This window comes from Pygocentrus nattereri, chromosome 10 (genome assembly GCF_015220715.1).
Source record: "Pygocentrus nattereri isolate fPygNat1 chromosome 10, fPygNat1.pri, whole genome shotgun sequence".
NCBI classification, from domain to species: domain Eukaryota; kingdom Metazoa; phylum Chordata; class Actinopteri; order Characiformes; family Serrasalmidae; genus Pygocentrus; species Pygocentrus nattereri.
Genome location: NC_051220.1, coordinates 18003671 through 18024400, shown reverse-complemented (window position 1 = coordinate 18024400; position 20730 = coordinate 18003671). Strand labels below are relative to the sequence as shown.

The 20730-nt window shown below is 38.6% G+C and overlaps 1 protein-coding gene across 6 annotated transcripts in view; it reads right to left on the bottom strand.

Moving 5' to 3' along the window:
* Nucleotides 1-15340, bottom strand: part of inf2 (inverted formin 2) — a 47604-nt gene extending 32264 nt beyond the window's left edge. For 3 of the 6 annotated variants that reach the window (XM_017703260.2, XM_017703262.2, XM_017703261.2), the window contains exon 1: nt 15160-15333. The gene's annotated coding sequence lies outside the window, so the exon portion shown is untranslated. Of the gene's footprint in view, nt 1-15159 lie in introns of all 6 variants that reach the window. The other 3 variants (XM_017703263.2, XM_017703264.2, XM_037541696.1) reach the window with 2 other exon arrangements.
* Nucleotides 15341-20730: the final 5390 nt, after the last annotated feature.

Sequence of the window (20730 nt, the reverse complement as noted above, 5' to 3'; positions counted from 1 at the left end):
CTCTCTGACATCAACCTATCTCAAAGCTGTATGTTACTGCAGATTGATCAGCAATACTAATGGTGCTGATAATTGAATGCAATAGACACCATTATAAACTCTAACCAGCCACATCATTAAGTACACGCATCTTGTATTACAGGACGCTGTTGGCTGGATATTTCTCAATCCAGCAGTAACAGTGAGGTGTAAAATCTCCAGCAGCACTGCTGTGTCTGATCCACTCGTACCATCACAACACACTCTAAAACACCACTACCATGTCAGTGTCACTGCAGTACAGAGAATGAACCATCATTCAAATAATGTGGACTACAATCAAGTGCTTCTATATAAGTGGAGCTCATACAATTGACAGTGACTATAGATACAAGTGTAAATACAATGTATTTAATGAAATGGCTACATGGGGTATTTAATGTTTACTTTAGTGTTTTTATTCAAATGAATTAAGTATTAATTCTTCTCTAGTTCTGCATACAAAATAATGTGACTGAGGTGGGTGAGAATGGGCCCAAAAGGATGTAGCTTGGGCCCCCCTAAATGTTCAGAATTCTTTAATGGTTACTTTAAGGCAGGAGTTCCCAAACCATTCATAAATACGCCCACAGGAGAAACTCACTTCTGTTTTTATGTGGTTTGATTGTGAAATACCTCAGGAATCGTGCTCAAACAAGCATTTCAAATTGAATTCTGTGGTAAGTGTAGCATTTGGAAAAGTGAAAATGCAGACTGAAAAGGAAATGCTTCAGCTCCAGGTGTGTCAGAGAGTTCAAATGAAACCTTTCCTTAGGAAATGTGTTTCTCTGATGAAACTGCCTTCACAGAAAACAGGTTTTTCCTCACACTCGATCAAGCTGAGATAAGTCTCCTGTCTTTTAAGTTACAGATCCTTCCAGATTCTCTGTATTCCTTTTTTCTTGATGACTTTGTTTTTATGTACATTTTTATATGTACATTCTCTTAGGCCATTTTCACTATCTATTCCCACAGGACAATTATAAGGTGTGGCAGGAATAAAAGTCATTAAAGTAGGATATATCCTCCAACATTACTTTAGTTAAACCAATATGAAAGTAAAATAGACAATTAAATAGTCCTCAGTATGGTTTATAAGTTCGGCCTGTGGTTCAGGTAGAGCTGGGCAACATGACGTTTTTATTGTTACAGTAATAAATTATATTACAATGTACTTTTCTGCACAGATCGCTGACATCATCAGAACTTAAACACTTTCCAACTGTATGCTTGACTACGAGTGTAATTAACCAAGCTTTGTTGGATTCAGTGCAGCACAGTATGTGAAGTGTTGAATACAAGTCACAGGATTGATCATGTGTTGTGAAAACCTCTTAAATATTGCAATATCACTTTTGTGTCCAGGTCTAGTTGCAGGTCAAGTTTAATACTAGAACACCAAACCAAAATTTAATCTTATGCTCTGTCTTATCCTCTAATCTCCACACACTGACTGAGTGGCTGTGGTCTAATCTGTTCTGAAATTTCAATTTTTGGGGCCAGTTTATCTATTTTCTGTTATGGATGATCTTCATATTTTTTCTCTTGAAGTGACAATCTAATGTTAGAGATGTCTCCCCAGACACGGCAAAAGACCCTCTTCAGCACACTAATCCAGAAATAACAATTACTTAAATATTGTAGTTGGAGCTGGAGCTGCACTGAAAAGCAATTGTTACCCAGAAATAGGCAACATTTTTCATGAGTTTGTATGATCTTTTTACAGTTTGGCAGAGTCATGTCATCACCTAGTCTGTTCTGTCATGTCTAATAATCAATTACATGTCCTAATTAGATGTTGAATGCTTAGATGTTGAACACTGTTTCTTTGTTAAAATAGCTTTTGGTACTGTTTCTCTCTGTATATGTAGTCGTATGCAAAGGTTTCCTAGCTAAATGACATTTTGCCGATTTTCTAATTGGTAAGTCAAATTTGTCACTTAAACATGGCTTTTTTCTGCTGTTTTAAGTGCACACAGCTTTGCTGAGTTTGAAATAAAAAAGGAGGAAACTAAAATAAGACATAAATGTGCCAGACCATTTGCAAAGGCAATATGTTAAATTCAGCAAATAAACATTAATTGTGTATTAAAACATCCAAAACATCAAAACAAATTTTACAAAACAATTTAAATAAACTACATTCTAAATTCGCAGACATGCTTTAGCTTAAGAGTAAATGGAAACTTCTGAAAGTGAGTTTCTGCCTTCATTTTTCCTTACTATAAGCACATTAGTCCTAATAAAATACGCCACAACATTTTTCTCTCTTCTAGGGAAAAAAGGGAAGATGCATGACGCATGACAGAGCATGACCACATTTGTGTTTGCTGATTCAGCATCAAAGAGATGAGTTGCTGAACAAGTTAGTGTTCTGTGATTTTTACATTCCTAAACAATAGTCAGCACTGTTAAAGTACGATCATTAGGCTGGAATTCCTGGGAATAAATGCAGACCAGTCGAGATCAGAATTCTGAACTGTGTAATCATACGCTATGCATAATGCTGTAAGTAACCTCTCTTCTTACTTCTGTGTATGACATAAGATAACCCTGTGACTTAGAGACAGTGACACAAGACATTCCATAAGCCTGTTTACAGTGGAAATTTAAGCTATTTTAGCACTGCTGTACACATCCAGGCTTTGCTACAGCCTTTGTGGTGAACCAACAAACTGAGACTCTTGCATAAGGCTCTTTTCCATCGATCCAAGCACACTCCCAGCTCCATAAGTAAACATTAGCTAAAATGGAAAGGACTTTTTGCCTTAAAAGGGATCAAACTACACCGAACCTAATAATACTACATCCTTAAATGGATCAGTTTAACATGCACCTCAGCACTCCAACAGCCTTATGAAACTGAGTTTTCAAAAACTGGCATGTAAACACTGGCACAGAGGCCATAAGCATGAACAAGGTTCATCACACTGAATAGATTATGCTGAGTGTAGAGGGAACTGCATGCTGTCTATTGCAACACAAAACCCCATCCAGCGACGGAATCTGTGATATGTAAACAATGTCCCATGGCAGCACTTTACCCCCAACAACAGCCCTGGATTTCCTCTGGACAATGGAGTACTTATGTTAGAGTGAGTGCAGACTCCAATGAAACACAGAAATTGGTAGTGCTGAAGTACAACCCTGACATTTCCATTCGACATTCCATTTTTTAGCAATAACCTTTTTTATGAAATACTCATTGCATTCCCAACACTTTAGAATCACCTGCAACTTTAGTAAAGATGGGAAGAAAAGGCTTTAAAATATCTTTGAGGTGAATTAGCTCAAACTCACACTGGAAATATGAGAGAAATGAACTCTTAACTGAAGTAAATTTAGAAAACAACAAAAATGCTAAGTTATTATTCATTATTGGCTCCCCTGCATTTAGCATTTTCTCATATAGTTCTTAATGAGATTGGAGAATACAGAGCAATAAGTCTGAGAATACTTCACCAGATCATCTTGGGTCTCAGCTCGTCTCCTTTGGACTCTCCTCTTTAGCTCACCCCATAGGTTTTCAGTGGGGCTCAGGAAACTGAGACAGCCAAGTTAAAGGCTTGGTTCTGTAGTCACTAAATCATTTGTGTGTACTCTGATGCATGTTTTGAATAACTGTCCTGCTGTAAGATCCAGTCATGATCCAAGTTTAGCTTTTGGGCAAAGGCAGCTAGACTTCTATTTGAAATCTCCTGGTACTTTATGGAGTTCATGATGCCATGTACCGTAACAAGATTCCCAGAGACTCAAAGCACTGAAGATCCTACACCTTATTCAACAGTAGGGATTAGGCTCTTTTCTGTATAATCATCCATCTTTTTACACCTAACCTACCTTAAGTGTTTGTTGTCAAAAAGTACAGTTTTATCTCATCTGATCATAGAACAAGTTCCCATGGAAGCCCAATTCTGCCACTTGAAAAAAGGCCCTATAGTTTGATATAATAAGAAAGTTTCTCAGAAGTAGTATACCACAATTATGACAATTATGACAAAAATAATTACTTGGTGTCTCATGATAATGAGAAAGTTTCTTTTAATCATCAGTCACTATTTCATAATTAAGACTTCTTCTGTCATATTAAAAAGATTTTTCAATTATGAGACACTAAGTTACAGTATGATACACTAGTTTAGAATTATGAGAAATAATTGTCATACTAAGAGTAATCATCATAAGTCTTAAATATGACAGTAAATGACCAATATGAGACACTAAGTCATAATTTTGAGGTCCTAAATTATAGCGGTATTAAGTCACAATTATGATATAGAAAGTCATAATTGTGAGATACTAAGTCAGAATTGTATAACACAAAGTGGTTTGATGTTCCTATTTTTGGAGAGAATTAAAAGAATGGAAAACAAGGGATGTTTTGTCATGTTGTCATCTTTGTAAATTTACTATTTGATTAGCTAAAAAATTGAAACCAAGAACAACTAATATTTTGTCACTTTAGGCTATAACTTTGGGAGTTCAGGTGGAGGCGGAAACAAACCAGGAGAATGTAAGAGAATTCACAATTGAAATGAGAGAAATGGGTATTGCCTTTCATAATTCAGGCTGTGCCTATAAAAACGTTAGAGATGTCCAGACACCACCTCTATGCCAACTAAAGGTGCAACGATTATTCGATGTAGTCGACTAAAATCGACGACCAAATTAGTTGGCGACTAACTTAGTCGATTAGTTGATAACGTCACTGGGCGTACTTCTCGCGCTCGCTACGAATGTTTGCCATTGCCGCTCACTGGAGAGTAAACAACAGCGCGACGACAGCCTGAAAAACTAAATCCTCAAAAGTGCGGGGGCTAAACTCAGGGAGCTCATCCTCCATGTTGGACCATCTGAAGAAGAAACACGGCGGCTCACTGGGTGAAGATGATTAATCGCGGTAAGACAGGCCTCGTCCCAAATCGCGTACTAGCTCACTAAATGGTGTGTAAAGTGGCGCGTATACAATTAGAAGTGCACTCATTAGTGCAGTATGCGAAGTGCAGAAGTGTGTGGTTTGGGACACCGCGATAGTTGTTCTAACGAGCTAGTTAGTTAGCTAGTGCTAATGTTAAATCCCGTCCTACTTCATGTTTTGAGCAGAGCTGTAACAATTTCCGCTTCGAAATGCTGTTCTCTGGAATCGCTAATGGAGCTGAAACAGAGGAGCAAGTTCCTATTATTCACAGCGACCCTGTTCACTTTCCAGATAACGCTTACAGTTTAAACACCTTAAACACCAATCGCCTTAACGCCGAGGCCGCCGGTCAAACCCGGCGGACACAGGAGAGCGACTACTAACAGGCCTCTGCTCTCCGCGGACGCTCAGCTCGCTAACGGTTTATGGTAGTAGTCCGTGAACAAGCGGGTTAGAAGGATTAAGGGTCACCGTGGAAATGAAGTGTTTAAACAAAACCGTTCAAACCGAATTGTTCACAGAGAAGTTCGCCACAAACATTCGCCACTTCCCCCTCCGCTGTCAGAGCCTCTCTCCCCTGTGCAGCGGGGAGTATCCGCGCTCAGAGGGGGCGAGACTCTCACAAGAGCTCAGAGAGGTGCCGACTTTCCTCCGGTTCAGGAGACCTGGGGTGGTAGAATTGAGTTTCAGCAAAGTGTAGACAGATAGCAGACAGCACAGACCGCGCGGTTTAAAGGAAAACTGATTTGTTTTTTTTTTATATTTTATTGTTGCTACTTTGCACGTCCTTGGTGATCAATTTTGACAGGAACAACATATTGGAGTTTTTTTTTATCTTTTGTATTGGCAGGAAAATGTATTAAAACAGTGAATTCTTGAATGTTTTTCATGATATTGTATTCATTGTTAGTTAACAAATGCATAAAACAACCTAAAGCAAAATTTAAAAGCTAATAACTACATAAAAGTGATCAAAAAGTGTGCCAGAAAATCTGACCACAAACACATTGAGCTGAATGTTAAATGCTGAAGGGAAGCACTGTGGCAAACCTCAGTGTAAAAAACTGGCTTAAACGCATGCAGACACAGACCCATGACGAGCTCACAAAACAGAACAGCAATCTGATGTGCTGTTCAGCTTTGTAGCCTATTTCCATACCCAAATTATCAGAGGGTAGACAAACAAGTAGTGAGGGTAGATGTATGAGGGGGTTTTGCCCAGATAAGTGAGGGGAAAAGCTGCTTTGGAGGATGTCCTGGCACTACCATGGACCACCAACAAATATAACTAAAAATTCAGCTGTTGGACAAATCAGAAAACCCAACTTTTTTCCTGTACAAGTGATTTCATGCGTGTAAATGTGGTACAATTACTTAGGCCAAGAAAAGGGCATTTTTGAAAAGTGAGCTCTGTACTAGGCTTAAACTACTACAAGTGACTTAGTGTGGTTCAGCCTTGTTTTAACTAAATCCATGAGAAATAAGTGTGTGTTGCGCTGGTACGAGTGGATCAGACACAGCAGTGCTGCTGGAGTTTGTAAACACCTCAGTGTCACTGCTGGACTGAGAATAGTCCACCAAAAATATCGAGCCAACAGAGTCCAGTGGGCACCATAATGTGACTGCTGATGAAAGACTAGAGGATGACCAACGCAAATTTTGCAGCAACAGATGAGCAGCTGTCTTTACATCTACAAGGTGGACCAGCAAGTTAAGGGTGTCTAATAGAGTGGAAAGTGAGTAGACACGGTGTTTAGCACTGCTGTGTCTGATCCACTCAGACCAGCACAACACACACTAGCACAACACCACCACGTCGGTGTTACTGCAGTGCAGAGAATGATCCACCACTTAAATAATGCCTGCTCCGTGGTGGTCCTCTGGGTATCCAGACCATTGAAGAATAGGGTGAAAAGGGGCTAACAAAGTATGCTGAGAAACAGATGGACTACAGTCTGTAATTGTAGAACTACAAAGTGCACGCATATGGTGAGTGGAGCTGATAAAATGGACAATGAGTGGAGATACAAGGTAGATGTACTTAATGAAGTGGTCAGTCATAATTATGAGATACTAAGTAGTAATTATCAAATTCGTGACCCAACATTCTTTAAGACGCATGGAAGCAAGCATCTAGACTTTTCTCTGTCCTGGCTCCCACTGGCTCTCCGAACAACACAGTCTCTCATGGTTTTCAAACACTGAAGACACATCTCTTTTACAGCACTTGAGTGAGCACTAAGTTTTTTATTGTAATGTACTGCACTGCACTATGTTTAACTCTGTTCCTTTTTCTCTGGGCTTTTGTTTCTAGCAGTATCTGAGCTCAGGAGTAGCTTTCTCTCTAACCTGTGATGTAAGTGTAATGTAAATGAGGTGACATCTGCAAATATCCAACTTTTTAATAGCCATAGACTGAACTACGAAGGTCAATACAATTTGATCTCATTTCATTTGTGAATTCTCTATTGTCCCCCATGTCAATTAATGACTTTTACCCCAGGGAAACCCCAAGGAAGTTGTGGATGACCTTAGGCCTCATGAACAGTCAGATGTATGTAAGAATAGTGAAATGTAAATGTGAAAATGCTTCAGTACTATTTTGTTCATAAATATTTGTAGGGGTGCCAATAATTTTGTTATGTTGTCTTTCTATATATATATATAATGTAGGTATATGTATATGATTTTGTTTTCTGAGACAAAACCTTACTGTTTCAGTTAAAGGTAGTTTATTTTCTCTCCAATTTCAGTCAGAAATTGGACTGATTAACCATATTCATCATTTAAATACAACTAAACGTGAGATTTTTTTTGTTTTGTTGGTTTGAAGAACACAGGTTTGGTTCCTGACTTCACTCCAGCCACTGTATCCATTTATTAAATTCCATCAGCAGCACCTGATTTAACCGAATGAAGGACTGATTAGCAAATGCAGGTATTGAATGCTAACTGTAAAGGCTTGAAATGGTTATGTTAACACACTCACAGCCATCAAAACACAATGTGCTGTTTAGTTTAATTGTAGTGGTTTTTTAGACTTACTGCTCAGATAAATGGCTTCACACATCATTTTCTTCGATGCCTAAGACTTTTACCAACTACTATGTATAGACATTTTTTGACCCGCTTGGCTGTTAAAAGTATCAGTATCATCACTGGTGTTGGGATAATAGCAGTTGACACCATGATATTCTCTTTTTTTCCGTTAAAATCCGTCAACAGACAATCCCAAAGGGAATGTTTCATTTTTAACTCCATAACAAGCCTTTTCTGTTTCCTGAGGGAAAATTGGACAGATGCCAGCTGTCAGTGTTGTTCGTCCCATTTCTCCCTTGCTGCCAGTGAGTGCTTGGTAATGCCCACACAAAGTGTTTTTGCAGCTTCTTAGGAGACAATACCCCTTTAGAATAGAAAATGACAGTCTCTGGTAACATGCAGGCCCGCTTCTAATCTTGGGTTTGGATGTTGATTCTGGCTCTAGTGCAGGATTCTGGGTGTTCCCTGATATTTAAAGCTTTATTCAGATTCAAATAAATGGCAGGATAAATACAATAGCAAAGTCATTAATTGAATGAAGTCTGCCTTGTACTTCTAGTTCTTCAGACTTAAAAAGCAGTTAGGAGCCACCTTAACAACACAGCAAGTTAATTAATAACAGAACAAAAAGAATTACACTTTATCAGCTTATCCAATTTCCTGTCTCACACCTAACAATAGACAACACAACACTGGCAACACTCATAACTGCAAGCTTTCACTTAAGCAGAGAATTTTCTGCATAATTAAGTGGTAAAGAAAGTAATTTAGAGCGGTTTGGTGGGGAAATGCTCCATTAGAGTCAAAAGTGCTGGTGATGGGAATCAGAACATCTGAAGAGTTTAATGCTTCTAAACATCACAAAGTTATTACATGAAATTGTTAAAAATATATCAACTGGTGCCTGAGACACTGTTCTACAATTGTTTTCAGATAAGATTTTGCACTCATATTTGTTGAAATACACTGATGGCAGAGAGGTATGTGCAGGGCGTTTCACATCAGACAACTTTGTTTATATCTCACTGAGTGCATTTACATGCAGTTAATAATCTGATAACTGCAGAAAATCAGATTTTGTCAGTAATACGATCAATGCATTTACATGCACTTGAGTTATCAGATAATATAAAAACTCCAGGTCTACATGATCCGGGCAGTAATCGCATTTCTGCTTTGGAACCAGCAAATAAACTCACAGAAGAATACGTGACATGAACATAATGTAAAAGTCAAACTTTATGCCTTGTTTGGTCTCTTTTCACAGTACTGTACTTCCAAGATAAGAACTGCTTAGAAAGGGTGTCTTTTCAAGAGACATCACCATTCAAAGGCTTCTCACAGAGGCCTCAAAATAGGGACTTCCACACAAGCTTCCTTTTTTAAGGAAGGACATTCCTGAAAAGGGAAGTATGTTGCCATAACAAAAAGTTGCATTGTTTCTCCTTTTTCTGACTTCATATCTTGCATTCACTTCATGTCCACATTCCTTGCTTGATCTTGAAAAATGGCTTTAGCAAGTGGAAACAATGATTCCTCATGTCAGATGGCCTCTAAAGCAGCTGCATAGGTGTGCTTGCGCTCTGCCAGAACGTTGTATAAGCCGTTTTTAATATCCTGACCTTGATAAAAGCCCCCCTGCATGGTGAAGCTGACATTGCGCCAGTCTATGAGAGTGCAAACTCTCCCGGGTGATAGCCTACATTACAACAATCCAGTATCATCCAGCCGTATTGTGTTTGTGAAAAGGCCTATAAATATAACAGTCAATTCTGAAGTAGTCAAAGTAGATGGATAGATTTTGATACCTCATATTACCAAGGGGACGAAATATTTGTCAAGCCAGTTCAGGACGTTCCAATGGAGAAATTAAATACGCTCAAGAACAACTGTCATTGTCCTACTCAAGGAAATGAAGGGGAGAATTTTATGGACACAGGAAGGATGTTTTGCTTTGTAATGTGAGTGAACTGTTTTTGGAAGGACCAGTACTGGTTTGTTGCTTTCCTTCTCTGGAATATGCAGCCTGAGCTGGATTAAGGTGACCACGGACATTTGTCATGTTTCCTCCATATATTGCCTTGTCTCGATAGCATAATCTTGAGGAACAAGCTTTGGCAGCTTCCTGTGTAACATATCACATGCAGAGAAAAGTATCCACTAACTTGTTTCAGATAAAAATGCATTGTTATATTGTTGGACTTGTTGGAGAGTTGTTTTACCAATAGAAAAACAATTCTGCCCCACCGTGAGGTGGAAACCAATGACATGGCAGAAATTTTGGATGACACTGGTCACCATGGACAACTCTTTAAAACCATGTCAGCTTTGCAGATTCTTAATGGATTAAAATCACAGATCTCATCGATATTAGAGGTAAAATTAATCCAACTTGAATAGGGCTTAGAACATCTTCTGAATTTTGATTAAACACCATGTACCAGTAGGCAGGGAACAATAATATTAACCAATTACATCATGTTTCACCTTCCCCTCCCACCATCCTCACCTAGTACAACACAATAAGCTCAGGTAACTTAGGGGACCTTCTGAAATCGAGTATTTCACTTGGAAAGACGTCACAGGATGAAAGGTATAGCTATTCCATTGATTTTAAAGGGCCCATAGCACAAAACGTTCCTCACTTTTTTGAAATATATAATCTGAATGTATGTAATTATTAGTTTTGACACGTGCCATTCGCTGCCATTCGAGTCCATACATGGAAACAAAGCGACAAAAGCAAAATAAAACCAACCCATTTCAATGTATCTCTATATATTTATACGATAGTAAGTGGACCTAATGTTTAAAAACGTAGTGTCTGATCCTCGCAACACACACTAGCAAGCCACCACCACCTCAGTGTCACTGCAGTACTGAGAATGGTCCTGACTATTACAGAACATTGTGAAAGGGGACTAATAAAATATGCACAGAAACAGATGGAATAAAGTCTGTAATTTCAAAGTGCACCTATATGGTAAATGGAGCTGATAAAATGGACAGTGGGTAAGGATACAAGGTGTACGTAATGAAGTGGCCAGTTGGTGTATGTGTATTGTTACAGAGCACTTTCGGTTACAGCACTGTCAAGTTTGCATTTAACCACTTGCAACTATGCTTACATCCTACTGCATCAGATCCTATATGGCTACATCTGTCTGGTTCAGATTAGTGTCTGGATTCCAGCCCTAAAAACACAGCAGAACACAGACCATTGCAGACATTCTTGCGAAAGATTGATTGAAGTCTTTACGTCAAGTGGACACACAGATGTCGATACAAAGCTCAAGAGGCATCAGCCACTGGATTTTTCCATCGTCCCATGTTAGTTTGTGATTGCCACACCCTGTATTTGCACATTTCATTGTTGTCATCGATTGAACCTCCCTATAGTTCAACAGAGAATGCTGACTGTGGTCTGGCAAGGATGTCAGACTGAAACAGATTTGGGATGCCTGTCCAAAGCTAATATAACCAGTTCACACTTAAAAGCAAACGTTTTAGAATATGATGTCCAGACTGAATGACCATAATCTGCTTCTGCAAATCTGAAAAATCTACTATCCTGAAACTCAGGAACAATCAGCTTTGGTGCACTAAGGAAAAATCTTTCTAGTTAAAATGTTTGTTATTTGGGGGAAACGTGAATTCCACATGTGAGGTATGTGATGGTAATATGCATGATGTTATGCAAATTAAAGGAATAACCCAGTGTTTTTCAACCTAATCTCTTTTTGCTGTATTTGTAAAGTTACCACAAAGCATCATTTCAGCATGTTTCCCTGTATAATACAGGCCAATGGGCAGTTGATTCAGCCCTGTCACTTCAAATGAAGCAATTTCCCATTGACTTTCATTATAAGTATGTTTTGAGTTAATGACTGCTGTTGTTGTTTTGCTAAATACAGGGAAACATCAAAATTATTGTCTGTAGTCATCAACCATAGGGTATATGGTGAAAAACACTGGACAAGTTGAGTGGCATGGTGTCAAAATGTGAAGTAGCTTTTACCACAAACAAGACCGGCTTGTTCATTTATCCACATAGCTCTGAGCTGCCCCACTGGAAGAAATAGCATATGAGAGTGATGACTTCTGCTGGCAAGCATTTGGTTCTTGAGGAAAACAGGAGTGGAGACTTAAGGAAAAAGAAGTTTAATGAATGTGCATCTTCCCAACCGAGCAAGTCTGACTAAGCTTACAAAAAACATGAACTTATAGTCACCCAGGTAACCCACACCCTCTAGTTGTCTCTTTGTTTAAACTACCCAGAAACCACCCTGCTTGATGGGTGGCTACCTTTTTAAATAAAATAGAGGTATTGAGGCCCACCTAGAAATTTACAGTCTCGCCCATCTAGAAGCCAGGATGTCTCCAAGATATCCCTTGCCAATGCTGCTATAGATAACCAGATGTGAAATACATGAACCATTGGAAGTCGTTACATGACAAAAGGGACTGCTCTCCACAGCCCCCACACATCACCCAAGAGAGACATGCAAAATGCAAACGAGATTAAACAAAAGGCAAGGGAACAAGAAGATGATTGAGGAGGAGTTTCAAAGTTAATAAGGAGAGGTTAATAAAAGCAAATAAAGTAAAACAAAATTTAACAAGAGTGACACATGAGAGGCATTGACTAAGACCATTCTTAAAATAGGGGCGTTCCTCTTTCACTGTTCAGCACTTAATTACAAAAGGATCAATACAGTCAACCTTTAGATGTCATACCCAGCTTCACAGAAGAACTTGATGGACACCACCAGCATCAAAAGTGCTCTTTTTAAATAAATTGTTCATTTATAGATTTCATTATAAAGAAAGAGAAAACTGTGACCTTTTTAAAAGGGAATTCCATCAGTTTTTCAAACATTCTGCATAATTAAGTCAATAAATTGTAAAGTCATTCAGAGTGGCTTGATGTGAAAGGCACCATTTGAGAGAAACTTGAAAACTGTTCACAGTGGTAGTGATAGGAACCAGACGTCCTAGTGTCTAAGGCCTCAAAAAGCAATATCACAGAAAGTTAGTATATAAAATGGTTACGAATATACTCTCCTGCATGAGAAATTATTTTGCAATAGTTCTAATTTTAGTGTATATAAAGAGATAAAGGCCTAAAATGTATTTGTTTTAAATTACATACATAGCTGGAAGGTACATGCAGGGAACTGGCAAAATATTCCTTAAAGAAAACTTTTATTTTTTTCTAATTCACCACTATTTTACTATCATCATATAAAAATGATACATATAAAAACTCAGAGGACACGTGTAGATTAATGGCTAGAATAATTGTGTGTATATATAGACAGATCATGCTTTTCCAGGTTTTTCCCATTCCTTTAGTGTGATATGTAGCTTTTTGTGTATGTAAACGATCTGCAAAGTTACGAAGACCAAAATACACACCAGAGGGAAGAACTGTCTCTCACAGAAACCACTTTTCTTAGCTGTCTGAAATGCCTCATTGGGATTCTAGCCCTTTTCCCTTATTACAAGATGACATGATCTCATAACAAAATCCTTATTGCCAGCTTACTGTCAAGCTTGGCACGCCCTCACACAACACACAGCAACTACTGGAGGCTGGAAAGAGTTTAAGTTCTGGAGCCATGTCGAGAAGACACTGACTTTCAGGATTGACTTTTCAAGACAGGGGTGGAAGGTGTAGGGGAGAAACCGGTCAGAACAGAGTGGGCGAGCTGAGCACACTGGTCTCATCAGAAGGCGGGGCTTAAAGACACAGGCGCTCTGAGCGTTTCAGACAGAAGGTGAATAGAGATGTACAGTATGTGCAGTAACACTGAAGCAGGTAAATCTGCACCAGTAGACCCCCAAAATGAAATTATGAACACAGAAAAAAGGGGAATGACAGCTCCCCTTTAATAAAACCGTTTAGTTTTAAATTTGATATGAAATGCACCTTTCAGAGTCCAGATTGACCAGCCAGACGTCTATTCATTTTAAATTTACTTCGCAAAAAGCCATTACATGAAATAGCTACGACTATATTGCCTGATGTTTGAGACGCTGTATTATAATAGTGCAAGTTTTGACTAAAATGCATTTTAATCCATTCATGGTGGAGAAGTACATGCAGGCTGTTGTGTGGTAAAATAGTGGCCAATGAAGACTTTTTTTTCATATTTGCCACTATTTCACCATCATTGCCTATCAGAACTGAGTAGATGTGGGTGTTCACTGGTAATAAAGTGCCCATAGTTGCGTGGTAGAACCCCAGTTTCTATCACCACCACTGCAAAACTGAATACAGTGTTGGAAAGTTTCTCGACAGTGCACATCAAACCACTCGAAATGACTTTGTTTACATCTTAAGGATTGAATCAGGAATTTTGTAGGAATCCCCTTTTAATACAACAACCGATGTTTTTCTAGCACTTTACAGCGGTCATCGATTAGGGAATCAACAAGATAAATAATAAGAGATGTGGCACTGTGTACTCACGTGACCTTAGAGCAAGAATGTACTGATATCTATCAAACCCAGCTACGCACCTTTTCACATCCACCCGCGCGTACACACACACACACGCACACACACACGCCCAGAGATAAACGTTTTCACTGCATGCCTGTTACGACTACTTCGCCCTCGGCACTACCTGTTAAGGTCTTTGTGAGACAAATTCCATCACGTCTGACTGAATAAGCTTCCAGTAAACCCACAAAAACGCTAAAGAAGCCACGACAGGGTTCAAGTGGCGGCCGGACTGTGTTTAGACAGAGGCTAATCGCTTAACAGCTGCAGATGTTCTTCCTTTACATTTCTCATTTTTACCATCTGCTCTGCTTTTCTGCATTTCATAAGGTCCGCGCAGCGTCCCCGGGAAAACCGGCTGATGTAGGTCAGTCACACAGCCTCCCCGAAATCAATAACGGGCAAACACAAGCGATCTGCAGAGAAAGTCCCTCTGACTCCCTGAGCTCCCTGGTCAGTGTTACTGCAGGAATAATGGCGAGCAGTGGCCGCGAAACGGGAGATCTCAGTGCTCAGACATGGCGATTTAGGCTGTGTGTTTTCTAAAAGGCTGCACTTCTTTTAAACCGCCTCAACTCCGATCCCAACTCGGAGTCTGCCACGCGTCGCTCGAGACGATTACAACACGCTGAAACGGCGAGAGCAGTGAAATGTGCTGAGCTCTGGTCAAGCCTACCTCTATCCCATTAATGTCCGGCAGGAATGTCCAGCACTGAAGCCTCGCGGGTGATTTTGTGGCTTTATTTCCAGGCTGCTGTCAGATAGCTGGAACTCAGCTGTTCAGCTGTGATGGTTTGACTGGATGAAGTGATTCAGCCCGCATGATTCACTCACACACAGGGTTTACACTCATGCATAGTGGGGACTCCGCCCTCGCCTGAGTTTACGCAGGATTGGAGGACTCGGCGCTACAGGGTGGATGAAGGACTGTGCCGATAACCGTTTACTCTTGGGTAACCGTGTTAGAAGTGACCGCGGTGAACGGTTAAAACAGGGAGACTCTCTTCATTTGTATTGCATTTTATCGCAGTAGAGGTTAGAAGCTGAATAAATAGTGAAATAATTCTGAAAAGTGTTGTTGAAGCACAACTCCATCTCCATCTCTGTCGATATTTCCGTACCCTTAGACAGGGTAAAAACGCTGTTGCTGGTTTAGAAGGGTTTGGGTGATGTTTTGAAGGAGAATTCAATCGATTTCATATGATTTCTGCATAATTAGATGGTTGAGATGTTAACACAGTCATTCCGAGTGGTTTGATGTGCACTGTAGAGAAACTTACCAACACTGTTTTCAGTTTTATAGTGGTGCTGATAGGAACCAGTGATCTGGCCTGAGTTGTTCACAGCGCTGAGTTTAGGACCCAAACAACTGTAGAATTTAAAGCTTCTCCTGCGCTGACAGAGCTGTGCTATGAAGTGGTGGTGAATATGCAGCCTAATTCACTAACCATTGTTTAACAAGACTTTCTTCTTAAAACCCAATTACACACTCTTCATGAGCAGGAAATTCACCAATGTTTTCTTATTTGGGATTTGATCTTAGGTAAAAGTAGAATCTACACACACTCAAGAGCACAATTCTGCAGTTTAAGAAGCTGGCGTAGACTTTTTCTTACAGTCTTTCTCATGAACTGAATTTAAAAGGAAGAAAAAAACAAAAGGAAGATATTGGTGAATGAGGCCCATTGTTTCATGATAGTTTTGTGAAAAACCTTTTAAAACATTTTTAAAATACAATCATGGCAGAGATACATGCAGGGTGATATAAGGGAAAAAAGTTCCCAAAAGAAAACACATACTTTTAAAATGATGGCTCTTTAAGGGTTCTTTAGTAAAGAAGAACCATAAACACTCATAGAACCATGATTAAAGGGTTTGGCTGCATCATAAGAGTTCCTCAGTTTGAAGGGAAGTGTGTTTATGGGATGGCTTTATATAGAAGCTGTTTGAAAAGGATTCTTCTATTGCTACGATGTCATGCTTCTAACAATAGAAGAACTTTTGGGTGCTATATAGAACCTTTTCAAAACGTTCTGTATAGAACCATCTATAGCACATTTATGCACATTTTCCATCAATCTGAAGAATCCTTTCATGATTAATGTAATTTTGCAAAAGGTTCTTTGAGTGCTCATGATTCTATATGGAACCATTTACTTTTAAAGAGTGTTTTAAGATCTTTTTAAGAGTGTATTTTAGGATTTAGCTCTATTTCACCTTTGTCAACATTACATATAGACGTGTAGATTCATTTGTGAACCTACACATCAATTAAATAGACATATTTGTGTTGAAGACATTGTGATCACCATTGTAAAGAAATCGGAGTCAGTAAGTTTCTGTGTGATGATACAATTCATATCGAACCACTACGAATGACTTTCTCAACCACAGAATTATGGCGAAATTTTAACATTTCTGTGGAATTCCCCATTAAATGACATGGCAAGATTGAACAGGTTTCCATATATTCAGAGATCTTTCTGGACTATGAAAACAAATAAGGCTTGTAGCCAACCTGAAACCAAAACTGACTTTTTTATCTTGTTAGTTCATATCTGACACTGATATTAAGCATGAATCATCACACCGTACCATTTAAACACAACATTCCTGTTTCCCTGTATTCCTTAACTGAAATGTAGCGACTTTTGCTCATCCTTTTTTGGATTACCTCACTGTGTGCCTTTCATTTCACCCTCTCACCTGACGTATCATCAAACAAAACTCTCACCTAACACCAAGCCCTAATGTAGTACCCTGATACGTTTGGAAATATGGAAGGAAAATGTCTTATGATTTATCATTCACATTGATTTTTAGTCAAAACACTTGTGTTGCAAGTGAGGGTGGGCAGGGGGTGCATGCAGGCATTTTGAACTCACCACTGGGGACCTGGGTCAACAAAATATTAACAAAGCATTAACAAAATCTATAAAAAAAATAACATGGGGTTGTGGAATAACATATTGCTGCGGTCAGAACAAAACCTCGCATAGCCATTTTTGTCATTTAAAAGTTTTGACATAATTTGAAAATGCCTGTTGTCCTTTACAATGTATGTAAATTTCAGAATGACAGAGCTAAAAGAAATGAACCAAAATGATTTGGGAAAAGGTCTGGTTCCATTGACTTACATTAAAAGTAAAGTATGCTTCTTCTGCTGTAAAGTTGTCATTTTGGAGATTCTGACCACAGCTATATGCTAAATAGTGTCTATCTCTATGTTGTCATTGAAAAGGTATGGTTACATTTATAAAATGATTTTGAGCCCAAGAAGATGACCAGTCCACTCCAAAAGAGCTTCTATTCATTTTTTAACTGGTTGATTACACTGGCGATATAGTCACTCAAACTATTCTAATGACCAGGCTTTGCACATGCTTAGTCCACATCTTTTGGAGCCAGGCTCATTAGGTTTAGACAGAGTATCATGTTAAAACATCCTGAAGTAGCATGTTTGAGATTCAGCTGATGGCAGATAGTTGATGGTGCTAGGTCTTAAAAAGCATATCAAAAATGTTCACAGATTCCAGAAACAATACAGAGCAATAATGCATTCAGATGTAAAAAAGGGAAATCCCAGCACCATGGGCCCTCCTGGAATATGCAGGAGTCTGGCAGTGTAGTGGGCATGTCCAGACATGTGTCATGTGTTTTTAGTCCATTAGTAGGGGCTTTTGGTCCCTGTAATCTTTGTAGTGGTTAGCTAGACGGACTTTTGATAAAGCAGCAATTCTGGCGCGTTGTCACATTAAAACTTTTTCCAGTCCTTTATATTGTTTTACTGTTTCATTTAGTCTATTTACTTGCTGTCTATCTTGTTACTAACCCCAACATGAACCCAATAACATCCCCCTTTCTGTGGTGTGATGATGAGTATGATAGTATTGCATGAATCCAGGGTGTGCACTTTTCCCCACTGGGGGGGTATGAGTTCTTTTCCTGTCTTGGACTTCCTCATCCTGTTGTTCTTTGATGCGTAGCAACAGCACTGAATGACCTGAAGGCCACCAGACTAATTTTGCAATCTCTCATTTTTGCCAAATTGTACAGAATGGAAGGCTACTTACTAAATCAATAAAAATAAAAACACTAGCATGCCAACAAGCAACTATCTAACTATTATCTGTTATATATATTGTTGTATATATATTGGCAAGTGTTAAATGTTAAAATGATACCTTGAAGATTCTAAAAATATTCCCAAACACAACCAAGTCTGTAGCTGAGATTTTAAATTGCAGATTGAATTTTGTCCAGCATAATGCCCAGATAAATAATAATGAAATGTATGTGTTCATACTGAAGGTAAGAGTTATATGGATTACATTAAAAACACATGAATTCTGTCCTTATTTTATTATTTTTCTATGATTATTTATTATTTAATATTATTCCACAATCTCAGTATTTTATTCTTTCATCATTTTATACTGTTGTGTCTGTTGATAAAAATATATAATAAAAGCGACTGAAAGCTTTAATAAACAAACTTTTTATGTAGAAGTCTTAATTTATTAAAAAAATATTTTTAAAGAAGGCTAGGGCACTACATTTGGTAAAACTATGGTATGTCACATACAAGTGCTTTGAATATAGTGTCAAACAGAAGTTTAGTAATACTGTACTTCTGCTATTAACTAGCTATTGTGGTGATAATTTGTTTAATGAATAATAAAGAAAATAACCAAATTAAGAGTAAATAAATTGCTTTATGATCATACTTAAGTACTTTGGGGTACTGTCTGTACAGTTTTTGCCTCACAGAAAGAAGCTTTAATGGTTAAAAAGCTCCAAAATGTCACTGGATGTATGAGCTAGAATGCCTAGCGTTACATTAGCCACATTAGCTAAATTAGTTAACAGGAACAACAGACTTAATACAAAAGCTGCCATGCTGGTTATTCTAAAATGTGGGAATGAAAAGAAAATAAGAACATAGCTGGTCGCTAAGATTAGTTAGCCACTTCACAAGATTATTAGCCAAGTTCTTAGCCGTCTTGGTGCTGACAGGATTATGGGAAACATAAGGCCAAATGGATCTGTGCTGCCTTCAAAAATCAGCCAGATGGAGGTTCCTCAGCAGGCAGCGTTTTATACAAAGATTTAATTCAGACAGGACTCACTTCCTTTCTGTCTCTGAAATCATGTTACGTTTCAGACACAGCCATTGTGTGTCTGTATTATTACCATAGCAACAAAAGACTTTGCTGGCACCTTTTATATTTCATAAATACGTGCTGCTCTCTGAATCTGCTCAGGGTTTGTTATAAAACCAGCTGAGGGTGGCATCAAGGAGTGGCCCCTTGAGCAGGTAGAGAGAAAGAAATCAAGCCAAACATTCTCTAAACGTCATGCATCATTTCTGCATTTTTCCCTTTTTGTGAGAAAATGTGATTCTTATCTGTTCCCACAGTAAGAGGAAAAAAAGTGACTCAAGACAACGCATGTGAGTCAAGGAAGGACCTGAAAGACTTGCATAGATGACGACTCTGAACAGAATTTCAGAGATGCATGCTACTCTACCATTAAACGTTGACTGTTGCTTCCCTGTGGTGTCCAATAGCCACTAATGAGGTTCAGTGTTTCCTTGATGAGTTGACATCACGGTGTAAAAGGCTCTAATGGTTTTAAAAAAAGTGTTCAGTTGCATTTGATGTTTTTTTCTAATGTAATCTAAAGATGCCCTACAGGAAAGTAGAAGCAAAACCATCCGGATTTAATCTTAATGGACCTAAAGGTCTTTTTGCAGAAGGGTAAGCATATGAGAGCTGCAAGATCATGCTTGCTGCAATGTTTTGTTTGGTGTAAGGCACCTTCGTGTTGTATAGTATTACTATTATAGTGTTAAGTATGTATATATATATATATATATATATATATATATATATATATATATATATATAGTATATATATATAAGTGCTGGAGCATTAAATGTCTGTTGCCTTTACTGACTAATGCATTTGACTAACACCTTGTTAGACTACTTCCAATCTCATCAGTCAGCATTACAGTAAATGTGATTGTAGAAGACATGATGCAAACCAGGCATCCTAACAGGTTTCATTGTGATTGTATTAGCGTTGTAAAATCACAGCCCTGCCACTGCAGCTCTGTTTTAAAGCGGACTTGTCTGTATCGGAGGAAAGCTTCCTACTTTCTCGAGTAATGAACCTTTTCACTTACATGCTAATCACATGACCGTTCACCCTAAATGTCTGAAACAGCTGACTGTGAATCAAC